We start from the raw sequence: 14,123 nt of genomic DNA on the forward strand, positions 1-14,123 counted from the left end.
TCAGTATAGGCTTGATCCAATGAAGCCTATGTAAATAAGCATTCTCATTGACTTCAATGGGCTTTGAAGCTGACTACCAGTGTCAATGTTGGGTGGTAAAACAACTGGACCCCCGACCCCCACACCAAACAAAACCCAACTGTATTTAGATAAATGTAGAAGTTATTTTTCCCTCCAGATTTCTAGGTCTAAATGTCTGAAATGTAATAAAATAGAACAACAACAAAAAAAGCTGCATATTCAACGTAGAGATCCATTATGCTTTATTTACATGCGGCACCATCTCTTTTACAAACTAGATTACAATTTAAAAAGGAATACACAAGGCAATATCTACTAACACCAAGTGGAGTAAACACTGCATCTCTAATTCATTGGGAAAGGGGAAGATTTTAAAATTAAACGTGTTTCCAATCTTTGTGTAGTAAGGTAGTATATTCATCCAGGGCAGAATCTAATTTACAAAATCCTCAGTTAGAATGCAACATGAAAGTGCAAGAAAGCCCAAATTAAAAGTATATACTGTTCAATTCTTCAGTTTGTAAAGACAGCCATGCATAAAGGCTGTGGATTTAATATTTTTCCAATGTATATGGCTTGGCATGGTGAAACAAAAACAGATAAAACAGTTTTACAGATACTGTATACATATTATTTTCCAATCATGCAACTTTTTTTTTTAAAAAGTTTAACATGTGAAGCCAAAACATACAATCGTTTCCCCCCTCATATTAACTAAATACATCTGGTCCTCCTGCACATGTGCTGGCATTTCCAGTGTACTTTGTGTACTAAAACAATTATAGGAGACTGATTGCCAAGCAATGACATCATTTTAGACCAATATATGTCCTAACATGTAGCTCTGTAAAGCAGTAGTACGAATATTCCTGGAGTTAGGTAGTGACCTATTAACCAGCTATTCATATGAGAAGATATTTCACAAAGAAAATTAAATAAAAGCAGACTTGTCTAAACTGCATAAGCATTACCCTTTTTAGAATGTTTTAAAAAACAAAATTTAAACAATAACCTGTGCATGTGTTCTGAGACTTTATCTGCTGGGCATGATTTTGTGTGTGTGTGGGATGCTGATACTCAAAAATATTCCTGGAACAAAGGCCAAAGTTTCAAAAATGGGATTCCTGAATCCATACTTTGGTACCTAAATACATGATCTGATTTGCAAAGGTGCTCAGTCCCCATGGCTGCCACTGGATTCTCTAAGAGATATGACTATTCTGCACCTCTGAAAATCAGGGAACTTTTTATGTGCCTAAATATACATTTAGGCCTGGGATTTTCCAAGGGGTCTCAATGAGTGAGGCACCCTACTCCCACTGAAAAGCAATGAAAGCAAAGCACTTAACTCTCTTATGCCCCTTGAAAATTCCAGCCTGAGGTGCTTAAGTTCACATATTTAAGTTTGAAAATGTTGGCCACCAAAATTAGAGATAGAAAAAAAACAACAGGTTTTTCTAGTCCATCCTTCCCCTGGTAGTGTAGGTTTTTCCCCCAGCAGTAGGGGCCCAAAACTGCACTGTGGAAGCCAATGCGAGTTTTGTCATTAACTTCAGTGGGAGCAGGATTAGGCCCCTTATTTGCTTGCGCTTTGATTTTGATTTGTTTTGAAGGTTCTATAACTTCTCTGCCATTGATTGGATGTCTCTGAACCTACTGGTTTTTCTTCATTTTCTAAAAAAAGTGAACCATATTTTGTAAATCTGACATAACTCCACTGATCTCATGGGAGTCATGCTGCATTAGCACTGCAGTAAAAAAGTTTGGCCCAGTATGTTCAAACAAGCAGTCTTTCCCTTCCATCAGACATACTAGTTCCGTACCAAGAAAAAATAAAATTACTCATCTTTGTCACCGTAGTATTAACATCAAAACAGAACTTTGTTGGTATTAACAAATGACTCTAACAACACGATCCTGCAATCCTTATACAGGCAAGCCCATTTAATGGGAGATTTCATCTGAGTAAAGACTGCAGCATTGCACTTTATCTCCTTGTGTGCAGCTGTGAACGACTGGGCAAATCCTGGTCACTGGCATAAATCCTGTCCTCCAAAACTGGTACAAGCAGTTTCTGCCTGCAGTGGAAGAAGAGGTGGAGTTCTGCGGCAGTGTGGGGCTGCAGGAGTTGAATATCTGAAGACGTGGAGCTCACCTCCAGTATGTACTGCCCAGAAGGGATTTGGGGATGGAGCAGGGTCTGTGGATCTACTGCTCTGTGGATCTGGTGGCCATTCCCCGCTGCAGAGGGGGGACACAGGCAAGGCAGTGCTAAGGCTATTCCTGTTCTGATGCTGGAGTACCAGTTATGGAGTGGCCTGGAGACGAGGATTCCTTGTTCCTGCTCCCAAGAAGATCCCTAGAGCACAGCCCGGGTGCTTGGGTTGTGCATTAGGGAGACAGAGTGCTGTAAATCTGTAGTAACTCACTACCATCAGTTATTCCAGATTTACATCATCATAACTTGAGAGCAGAATTTGGCCCAATATGTTTTGTTACTCTACTCTATAAAGTGGGCCAAATTTTCTGTTGGCACTATGCCACTTAAGTTACACCAGCAGACAGGTCGGTCCAATATTTCTCCAAGAAATCCAAATAAAAAAGGTGCAGTCAGTAGCTATATATGGTAGGTAGAGATAATCCTCTACTACCTATGTATTTGTAACCTGCCTTAAATTAGACCGTGTGAAAGGGAGAATCTGCTGCTTGCTCTATGACTGCACCACGATATACTCCATCCTCCAGTGGACAATAGATAGTTCAACAAAATGTCACACCAGAAATAACCACAAAGCCTGCTTTGTACCAGAGTCCTTGTGCACAGCCCTCCTATTAATCAGAGAGTGAGACTCTAAGATTAAAAAGTGTCAATCAGCAAGCACAATACCACAGAAGACAAAGAAAGAAAAACACCCTCAGTTTAATTCACATTTAATGATGTACCAAAAACCTGACAGATACTGTTATACACACCAAGTACAGCGAAGGCTGGCAATAAAGCTCTTTACTAACTTTGGTAAAAGGTGCCTGCATCTGGACTCTTGTAAGTGAACTGACCCCTAAAACAGATGACTGCTGTACACCATTGTCGTACTGGGTAGCTGATTACCCGAAATATCACCTCAAATGGGGAGATCAGTAATGTGAATCATCAACTAATTCTGATGATAAAGAAAAAAACAATAAACTAGTCCCTGCCATTGATAAATAGACCACCTTAATTTAAAAAAATGTTGTTTCATTTAATGAAAATGATAAACTCTTAGCTGCTTGATATGCTACGGGTCTACTATAATCACAACTGCACAGAGTTTACATATTCAGTAAAGGGCAGGATGAAATCAACAGGTTCATCTATAAAATAGAACAGCACAAGCATGAGAAGGTTACAATACAAAACAAAATTTCCATCACACTAGGAGCTGTTATTTCACCAATATTACTTCAGGGAACTGGAAACAAAGGAGCAAGATGGGGCCCACAAATGTGTGTGTGTGTGAGTTTGTGTGTGTGTATGCGTGCATGTGCGGTGGTGGCGAAAGGGAGTCACTCCACATTGCATGGTACATGTGTCAGTGGGAATTCATGCACTGAAACTTTGGGTTAAAATGCTAGTTTGTTTTCCTAACATCCATGCATAATGATCCATTTCTGTACATAATAAAATATATTTATATATTTATATGCATAATGCTTTTATGCAAAGAAAAAAAAAGTCTTCATATATCACTTTGGAGAAGTATGTATACACTGTCCTATTCAGAGCGTCTTCATACCAAGTTCTTATGTACCATTGGTGTTTCCTCCTCTTTCTCCCCCCTCCCCCCCAAAAAAATAGTAATAAAAAGTAATCAAGCTTTCCAGATTATAGAGAGAATCTATACAGCAGCACCATACCTTTTATTCATTATTATTCATTCATTGTTATCCATTGTACAAAAGAAACCCATATAAGCAAAACATAGAAAAACTGCCTTGTCTTTCAGTGTCATTTATCCAATTACAATCTAAGCTTATATGAAAAGCTGCTTATATAGCATTACTTTCTTGCCTTTCCCTCTACAGCTTCTTCTTTCAGATTGGATTATGCATAGTGAGAAGGAAAAAATCATCAAGGATATGTATGTAAGAAAAATCACTGATGTAATAACTCACCCTGCAATCATCTGCATTTGAACTCCGGATGACTCTACTCTAAGTCACTGCTGATGCATATACTGTAAGTTATCTTTTCTGCAATGTCATATATTTTACTTCCCTTTCCTTTTCAAACCATATCCTTACAAGTGGTTACATTCAACTTGTGTTGGGTGGACCGCTTATCTTATTACTTGTTTTAAGATCAACCAGTTTCCAAACTGCTGAGGCAGACTAATTCTATTCACTGCAACCATTAGGGCAGCTCTGCTAACAAAATGCAATAGATGTAATCGATCAAATCAAATCAGGTGCTGAATCAGTAAACACTATGAAATGGCACCCTCACTCAATCCTTACGAACACTGGACAGGACTGGCAACTAGCAACCTTGGTAGTTTCTCTTGTTATGTAATCAACTCTGGTTTGATTTGTATGAAAAACAAGGTATGTACCATTAAACTGAAGAAAAGATTTGAAAAAGAAAAGTCAAAAAACAAACAAAACCCACAAGCCACCTCTCTCTGGACTTCGGTCAGTTGCTTGGTGTAAGGAACGCTACATACTCAGGTTGTGCTGATGTCTGAAGCTATGTGGGGTAATGGTAATTAGTACAGCCTTTCATTGTGCACTGTATTTCAGATGCACCAGGAGAGAAAGAGAAAATGGTTAAAACATCTTTGAAAAACAAACAAACTGAAGGTTAGGGGGTGAGATGGGGAAACCCCCCAAAATAGAAGCCAAATTAAAATAAACCATAAACCATCAATATATTGAAACACCACATACTCATTGACAAATAAAATACGGTAAAGGCTACACAGTGTGTTCTCAACAGGATGGTGCTGAACATTGTCTCCACAGTAGGTGCCTGACCATCCCATCAAAGGAAGATTTTGCATACGTTAGAAGAGTTCAATTCCGAAAAAGGAGGCTCTTCGCTTGGGTAAGGGGCCCATTAACAGTCTCTGCTTCATTAGGAAAATAATGCAGGGTTCACAAAGATCATAAGCTGTAAACTGTATCACTGTCCACTTGCTGACAGCAGATTTGGCAAAGGGTTCTCTCTTTAGGTCTCGTGTCAGTTTAAGGGCCTGGAGAGGAAGAAGGAACAAAAGAAAAGAAAACGAGATTATTAGGTGTAAAAAATAACCCACCTGAAATCAACAGACAACATAACCCTCTGGAACCAGCAAGATTAGCACTCTCCTGCTGGAAACATGGTGCACTGTATAACAACCCTGAGCATCAGGCTAGTGTTGGCTTCTGGCATGGAAAGATTAATATGCAATTGTTTACAGGTTTAGTGACGCCCAAAAACTAAACAAGCCCCCCTAATTAAAGAACACCATGGATCAGGTCTGAATGACAGAAACCTAATCAGGAGACAAGGTGGGTGAGGTAACTTTTACCAGCAGAATTTGGCCCAATAAAAGAGATTACCTCACCCACTAGGTCTCTCTCTACCATCCTGGGACCAACATGGCTACAACAACACTGCAGGCAACCTAATACAGCTGCTACAAATTCAATGTATTTCCAGATGGTTGGTGGAAGGATCCACCAGAGCCTACCCATTCCTCTCTACTATCCCTTGTGGGCCGTCTCAACAACACCAGAGGGCTGAACACAACTTCTGTCTGAGTCAGACAGTAAATACCACTACAGGCATCAGCTAAAGCAGAGGTTCTCAAACTGTTGTCCGCAAGCTCCATTCAGGTGATCTGTGGATAGTTCCCTCTAAGGTGCACGCCTAGGCGGCCGCACACAAGAGAATGAAGGGCCACCCACCTAATTAGTGGAGCCGGGCAGGCATGGCTCCACTAATTAGGTGCCTGGATCCTGGAGAAAACGCACATGTAAGGTGAAGTGGTGGCCTTGGGGAAAATAGGAGGTAGGTGGGAGGGAGCAGTGGGTTGAGAAGAGGGGGTGGGGGGAATTTGGGACGTGCAAGGCTGCGGTGGCCAGAGAAAAAGGCGACTTTCCCCAGCTCCAGGGCTGCAGCTGCCAGGGAGAGATGTCCCTCCTTCCCAGCCTCAGCTCTGTGGCTGCTGTGGAGGGGGAGAGATCTCCCTCCTTCCCAAATCCAGCTCAGGGGCTGCTGCGGTGAGGGAGAGAGGGAGAGACCCCCTCCTTCCCAGTCTCTGCTCTGTGGGTGCTGTGGTGGGGGAGAGACACCTCTCCTTCCCAGCCCCAGCTCGGAGGTTGCCACGTCGGGGGAGAGAGGGCACATCCATCGCATTAGAAAAGGAAGACTCCTCATATTAAAATATGAGTTGTGTGCTTTTATTTGTAGAACCAAAAAATGTTATTATTAAGTTTTTGTAAACATAGCTAACTATAAAGCTTTGGCTGGAAGTGCTAACGGTAAAAACAACATTTGGAAAGATCATTAAGTGGTCCGCCGAGACCCTCAGCAATTTTCAAGTGGTCCGTGGAAAAAAAAAGTTTGAGAACCACTGAGCTAGAGAATGCTGCCAAAGATAAACACGAGTTGCTCCCTTCCTCCCTGGGATTGAAGGTGCTGCTTTATCTGTACTTCTGGCCTCTGCTGCTGCAAGGAGCTATGAACTAAAAGCTCAAGCCCTGAACTCTGACCTCCCACATGGCACAACGTGCCACCACTAGACCAACAGGTAAGGCCCCTACAAATTCAGCGTTAATCAAAAACATTAAGGGCCACATCCTCAGCTACAGCTGAGGAGCACACAGAGCAAGTTGGGGTTTGCAAGGTAGCATAATGCTCACCTCTATGTTCCCCCAGTGCTGGAGCTGCTGTACTGTATATGCTGGGCTAATCCCCAAGCATAAATGACACTGATGGATCTTAAATTAGTTACTGGAAAAGACGTATATGTCATTGTGAAGAGCTCAATGAAAACCCCTACTCACAGTGCAGCTATGGTCAAAAAAAGGAAACAAAAAGTTGGGATATATAAGAATGAGATAGAAAATCATACAGAAAATGGTTCTAATGCCATTATATTAATGAATCGTATGCCATCACCTACTGTACTGTGTTCAGTTATGGTCACCTGATCTGCAGAGTAATCATGTCTGTGAGAACAAGAAAAGCTAAAATAACTAAAAAGCTAGAAAAGATGGGAGAGGAGAGTTAACATGGAAATGAGAGACTAATAAGTATGGATAAGAAAGCTATCAAAACGTCGTAAATAAGTTTGTGTAACAAAGGGAGGTTGAAGCTGTATTGTCAGGTGCTGAAGATGACTCTGATGAGATCGTCCTCATCAGCTTCCCACCTACAAGTAACTGATCACTACTCACTGAGTGTTTTGCCTTAACAAATATTGGTTAGACCCATCTGCTGAGTAAGTGAACCTTAATCCAACAATTCAGAGAAAGGAGATAAAAATAATTAGAAATATGGGGAAAATTCTATACAGATGGAGGCTGAAAAGACACTATTTCGTTTAGGGAATATGAAGGGATATGCTAGAAGCATATAAAATTATGACTGGTACAGACAAAGGGGACAATTTTCAAAGCCACTTAGGGCCAGGTTTGTAAAGGTATTTAGGCACATAACAATGCAGTGGGATTTTCGAAAGCACCAAGGTGCTTATATGCATTGCTAGGGGCCTAAATACTTTAAAAAATCTGGCTGTAGGTGACTTTTGAAAAGGGGGGTTAGGCTCCTAGTTCACATAGATGCTTCTGAAAATGTACCCAACACAAATTATTTAGTGTTTTGTGTAATAAAAGAACAATGGGGCATTTAATGAAATTGAAAGGCAACAAAATGCAAACTGATAAAAGGAAATGTTTTCCCCCTCTGAAACATCTCGTCTTGGTCACTATCAGGCAGGAGAATGGACTAGATGGACCATGGATCTGATCTTGTCTGATCTAGTCTGGCTATGTTCCTTATTTCCAGGGTGAGTAAAAACATAAAGGAGATCTACCAGTGAACGAGAATGTTGTCATCCAGTGACTGTTGCTGGCTGCTAGAATATTAAGTCTCCACCCTCTAAGTGGCCAGACACTGATCCTATAATAACATTTCACTAAAATGACCTATTCCTATACTACCAAATGACTGACAGAAATTTAATTCTGCCTCTTGGTTACTGGAGCAAGAGAACGACAGCTGCTCCCTGTACCATTATAGGAGAACTTCATTCTGAATGCCTTGGAAAGCAGATGAATTATTGTTTCACTCAATCAAAATTTGGCTTTATCCTTAATAATGTATTTTTAAGGTAGACTATATTTGATGAATAAGGGGATTTCTGCATGGATAGACATATTGATTTTTTCATTTCTAAAGAGTAAATTAATGTCTGCCATTCAGTAATTTGGCTGGCTAGCAGGGATTCCATTTAGTAAATGTGCGATGATGCCATAACAAAAGGTCATTTGATGAAAGTGATCCAGGTCTAGTACCTCACAATATAATCTGGGCAGTGGTTTATATAGCATAAGAAGCACACACCCGTTTCGGTCTCATCGCTCACACTTTTCATTCATTCCTTGGTATTGGTGGTGTTGGAAGCCATAGCCTTCTGTAAATGCTAATTCATTACAGGAAAAAGACTCACTCCTCAGCATCAAGTTCCCTATTTAGCAGAGCATTTAAGCATATGTAAAAAGTCCCACTGACTTCAAAAGGGACTATTCACATACTTGAAAAGTTAAGCATGTACTTAAGCATCCTACTGGATCAAGTCTTGAGTAAATCACTCAGCATTTACATGAAAAAATATTTCAAAATTGTATTGAGAAAGAGTAGGAACAAAAGAGAAAATACGAACTATAGACAATCACATATCTAATTTTTTTAATTTGCACCATCAAATACTCTTTGGAGACTACTAACAATATCCTGGACAATATAAAGAATAGCTAGAATGAGACTTAGCAAAGATACAGTGTTAAATAAGAGAAATATGCAGCTAAGGTAGCATCTGTCTGGATTGTCACTAACAAAAAGAAAGAAGTAGGTTAAATTCATAACCTTTAGATTTTAACATTGTCCCATTACAGTTTATCATATACATAGACTTGTCTATGATAAACTTTGTTAGCTTTGAGTTAAGATGGCTAGACTGCAATATCCCATCACTAAAACGCAGGGAAATAGGCAGTTACATCATTCAACACTCCATCCACCCCTCTGCTGATCAGTTCTCCTAATCATCTGTAACTACCAATAGGCTTTCTTTCCTTTTCACCCCGCCCTCCCCCCCCCCGCATCACTGGGAAGTCCTAGCCCTCTTCTCAACAGGTGTTCCAGTCTGATTCCAGTCAGTCAGTCAGGGTGGGACCCCATCTGGAGGACCACAGAAGTTTGCTACAGAGATACAGACTCTGAAGACAAGTTGGTCAATCTTCAATTGAGGCACCAGTAGCTGTCCCGTCCACACCATTTCCCAGTCCTTATTACTAATGGAGACAGGGAAAGAGGAATAATTAAAGCTGAAGTGTGAACAGATGTAACCAATGCAAAAAAAGTCTAATGGAGATAGGGCAGGTGTAGAGGGAGCTGAAGAGAAGGTCAGAAATTGGCTGGGTTTTGTGGCAGGCATGGGGAATCCATGTAGGCGGGTGAGCAGTGGGTCTGAGTAGCAGAAATCTTAGCTGACTCCCTGAACTCCTGCCCATCTGTCCCCAGCCCAGTCAATTCTCTGATTTCTACGGGTAAGTGGGTTCCCTAGTTCCATGGGTTTGGCAGAATTTCCAATAGGGAGCATATCTGAATGTTTCCTATGCAAACAGAAAATTCAATGATCCTTTGAAGAGTTTCTGTACCAAATTTGGAGACTAAATTGAACTGGTAAAGTGTGACACCGAGGGATTTCAGTCTCACTGTTAGTGTTAACCTCAGTGCACCCTTGACTACGGAGTTAATACCAACAACTCTGTAACACGCACACACACTTGTACTAAATTCAGAGCCAGTGTAAGCAGATGTAGCAGCTTTGCTAATGATAGCTCTGATTTTGGCCCACTGCACACAGAAGTCCACAGTAAAGAAGAGGGCCACTGGACTTTTTCCACAGTGGTGTGTAACCTGTACCAAACGGGAATGTGTATGTGTGCATGTGCATGCAAGCAATATTTTAAAAATAGTGGCCATTTTTTAAAAAATCACCGACTATAAATTCATTTTGACTATAGACAGCTCAAGGCTATTTTCTGATCTATAATACGCAATTAACATTTTGAATCCTAGATGATGGCTCTATTAATTCCACTAGGTAAAGGTACAAGGTAAATCAATCAATCAATCAATCAAATGCTTCAGTATTTTCAATTTATTTAACTTGTGTGGCAATGCACAGTCCTTTCATTCTGCCCCCTCCTCCACCTGTTTTATTCACTTCAGCTTGCTCCTCACAGGTTATGAACTCTTTGTACTCTTTATGACCTGGTTGTTTGAGATGGGATTTCCCTCTATGCAATAACATTTAATTTACCACTATATAACATCATTCCACCACTATTAAGATGGAATTAAGTCCCTCAAGCCCTGATCTCAACTCAGGCACCAAGAGGGAAACTCTAAAGCATTATCTAATGCAGACTGCTTTCCCTCTTTGGTTCCCACTGGTATTCATTATGCTGCACTGGAAACTTCTTCAGAACAGAAAGGTGACGCACTGATGTTCCCCAAGTGCAAGGCACAGCAAACGTGCTCCTGCTGAAACTGGATGTGAGTTTATCAATAGGATAACCATAACAATCAGTAATACAATCTTTGTAAAAGAAGAGTTCTAAGGGCCTTGAAATAATTACGATCTTGGAATTAGACTACCTGGAACTGGAACAGACTAACATTTCCTATGCCAGGGAACCTAGAAACAACTTTCTAATTAATGTATGTGGTTAACTAAGGTGCCTTTATTGTGAAAATGTCACATCTCATAGGTTTCCATTACAGACAGTATCTATTTCTAGCTGGGGGTTGAACATTACTATAAATTCTTGTTAAGTAATCTGCTCAGAGAACAAGGTGGTGGGAAACACTGAAACAACCCCCTCTTCTTCAGTGGCGTATGTCCATGAATTCTGATGCATTTACATACTGTTCTGGTGATCACTGTCATTTGTGTAGCTCAGGGATAGGCAACCTATGGCATCCGTGCCGACAGCGGCACGCAAGCTGATTTTCAGTGGCACTCACACACTGCCCGGGTCCTGACCGGCAGTCCAGGGTGGCTCTGCATTTTAATTTAATTTTAAATGAAGTTTCTTAAACATTTTTAAAACCTTATTTACTTTATAATATATAATTAAACTATTGTTGTATGCAGACTTATAGAAAGCTCTTCTAAAAACATTAAAATGTATGACTTGCACGCGAAACCTTAAATCAGAGTGAATAAATGAAGACTCAGCCCCCAACTTCTGAAAGGTTGCCGACCCCTGGTGTAGCTAGATACAAAATAAAGGAGCTTGTCTCACTGCTGCATGGAAAGGCAACAGAATCACTGACATTTTGCAAAACTCGGTTATTAAACATGATAGCACAGGAAGCTTATTTTACTAATCTTTGATTTCAAATCTCTTTGTGGTGGACAAACGTGCACAGGGGAACAGCTTGCTTGAACGGCTGCAGGCTGAATTTTAAAGGAGTTGGGGAAAAGGGAGCAAGCAGTAAACCACAAAACCTGTTGCTCAAAGTTTGCACCATCTTCATTTAAGTTACAGATAATTCTTTCCTCTGCAAAACAAAAATAATTGGACTGTTCTTAAAATGAAAAATATTTGAGCATATTTGTTATTTTTCTCACTGGTGATATATTTTCACTGTCTACTCTTTTGGAAAGATGTTAGATTCAAAGAAAGCTGTAAAATTTTATTCTGAATTATTCCAGAGATACTTTTCTGTGTGTTTCAGATTAACATTCTGTCCTTAATAGTCACTGTTCCAATGACAAATAATACCAACTAGTTATTTTGAAGTTACTATGGAAGACAACTTTTGTGGCTGTGGCTTCTATGATGACATAGGGTTGCTACATGACAGTCTGCCTGACAGAATAAAAATCAGGAATCCTGATGTCATGACATGATGTGTCATAATGCCATTGCACTGACATATCACACTGCATCAAAATGACACTGTGTTGTAACATTTTGATTTGGCAATGCTTTATAGTATCTGAAAGTTATACTGGGATCTGTTAACATTCTGCAAGGGACGACTCCTTCAAAATTGGGACAATCCCAGAAAGAAAAATAGGTGGCAATTTTAAAGATCTCCTTCAGAGGGCCTGATACTTCAGGCATACTCCTACCCAAGTGAGTTTTCTTCCCCTGAAACTTTACTCATAACAGTTTTGCTTCTTTCCAGTTTGGAGAGCAAGAAAAACAGTGTAGGAATTTAAGGAGACAGTGTTAAGTGGAACATAGGACTACGGGAGCTGGGAAGGTCCTATGTTGGTATTTACAGATGCATGGGGAATATGAAAGCGTAACCCTATCTTCTGCTGCTATTCCAAAGCAATACCATTGTAGAACATACCATCAAAGCATCAATTAAAGTTCTGATTAATATTTTAGAAATGTATTTCACTGAATGTAAGATGTTGCACAGAAATAAGTTTATTTCAGGAGGTCACTTTCAAACTAAAAAACAAAAGAAAACATCTAAGTCACTACTTTATCTGGTCTCACCACAGGGGGCTAGGATTTGGTAACTCCATTTCTGAAGCTGTGCTCAGCCGTGCATGCAGGGATTTGTTTGTTTTTTTACTTTATGTTGACCCAAACTATGTATATGATCATCTTGAGGGATCTTTCTGAAATTAAAGACTTGCCCAGAGCTATAGTAAATACACATTATTCTGGCACATCACACCAAAGAAATTCTACTTTTTTTCTCTTTATGGAAGAAGATACTGCTTGTCATTCCTGTAATAATAATTCTTATTCTTGCACAGCAGAAACTCACTGCACTGAAAAAATAATTAAATATTGGACTTCATGGTGTATGAAGACCCTTCTTTTCATGTCCCTCATAGACAATAGGGCTTTGTATATATAACCTGTTGTAGATAAATAAATAATCATGAAGAAATTATGGCCTGTTGTATGTATTTCATAATTTAATTTTAGTTAGGTAATAAATAATACTTTGCACCTTTACAGCACCTTATAAGGATTTTAAAGTGCTTTTAATTAACTAGATTTCACAATACCCTTTGAAGTAGATAAAGATCAGCATACCCATTTGATAGATGAGGAAACTGAGACAGAGATAAGGCAAGTGGACTTGTCCATGGTCACACAGTTAGTGAGTGGCAGAGTTGGGAAAAGAAACAAGCAATTATGGAAGCAAAATGTTGGTTCTGATTTCCGTAATATTTTTGGACCTGATACTGAACTACTCAATTCAGTGGGAGTTTTGCAATTCATCTGAATAGGAGCAGAATCAAGTACTTTAAAGATAATTCTGGATCATATCTACACCTCTACCCCGACATAACACTGTCCTCGGGAGCCAAAAAATCTTACCACATTATAGATGAAACTGCATTATATCGAACTTGCTTTGATCCTATGGAGTGCATAGCCTACCCCCCGGAGCACTGCTTTACTGCGTTATATCCAAATTCGTGTTATATCGGGTCACGTTATATCGGGGTAGAGGTGTACTATGAAGTTATCACTGCATTGTGGCCAGTACAAAAACTTTGTAAATAGATACATCAATATGCAGTTCTGTTTGCATTCCAGCAGAAGTACTGTAATATATTTAAGTGTTTCGTAGAGATATACGCCGGTATTTAATCTTCTGTACTGGCCTGTTCAAAAAGGTTTAAGTACAAGACATTATGTCTCTACAATTTCCGAAAAGCCTCTGATCTTACAATTCGACGGGCAGAACTATGCCTTTCCCCCACAGAGCTATATGGGGGAGAGCAGTGGTATCAACCGTGGGTGAAATCCAGTGAGAGTTTTGCCATTGACTTGGGTCAGGATTTCAAATTGCATGTTCA

The 14,123-nt window shown here is 39.9% G+C and overlaps 1 protein-coding gene across 1 annotated transcript in view; it reads right to left on the minus strand.

The window, feature by feature from the left end:
- Positions 1-239: 239 nt before the first annotated feature.
- The window catches only part of FOXO3 (forkhead box O3), a 148,975-nt gene continuing 135,091 nt past the window's right edge, over positions 240-14,123 (minus strand). The window contains exon 3 of the mRNA XM_050951377.1: positions 240-5,252. The gene's annotated coding sequence lies outside the window, so the exon portion shown is untranslated. The remainder of the gene's footprint in view (positions 5,253-14,123) is intronic.

The sequence above is a fragment of the Gopherus flavomarginatus genome, chromosome 4 (genome assembly GCF_025201925.1).
Source record: "Gopherus flavomarginatus isolate rGopFla2 chromosome 4, rGopFla2.mat.asm, whole genome shotgun sequence".
Taxonomy (NCBI): Eukaryota; Metazoa; Chordata; order Testudines; family Testudinidae; genus Gopherus; species Gopherus flavomarginatus.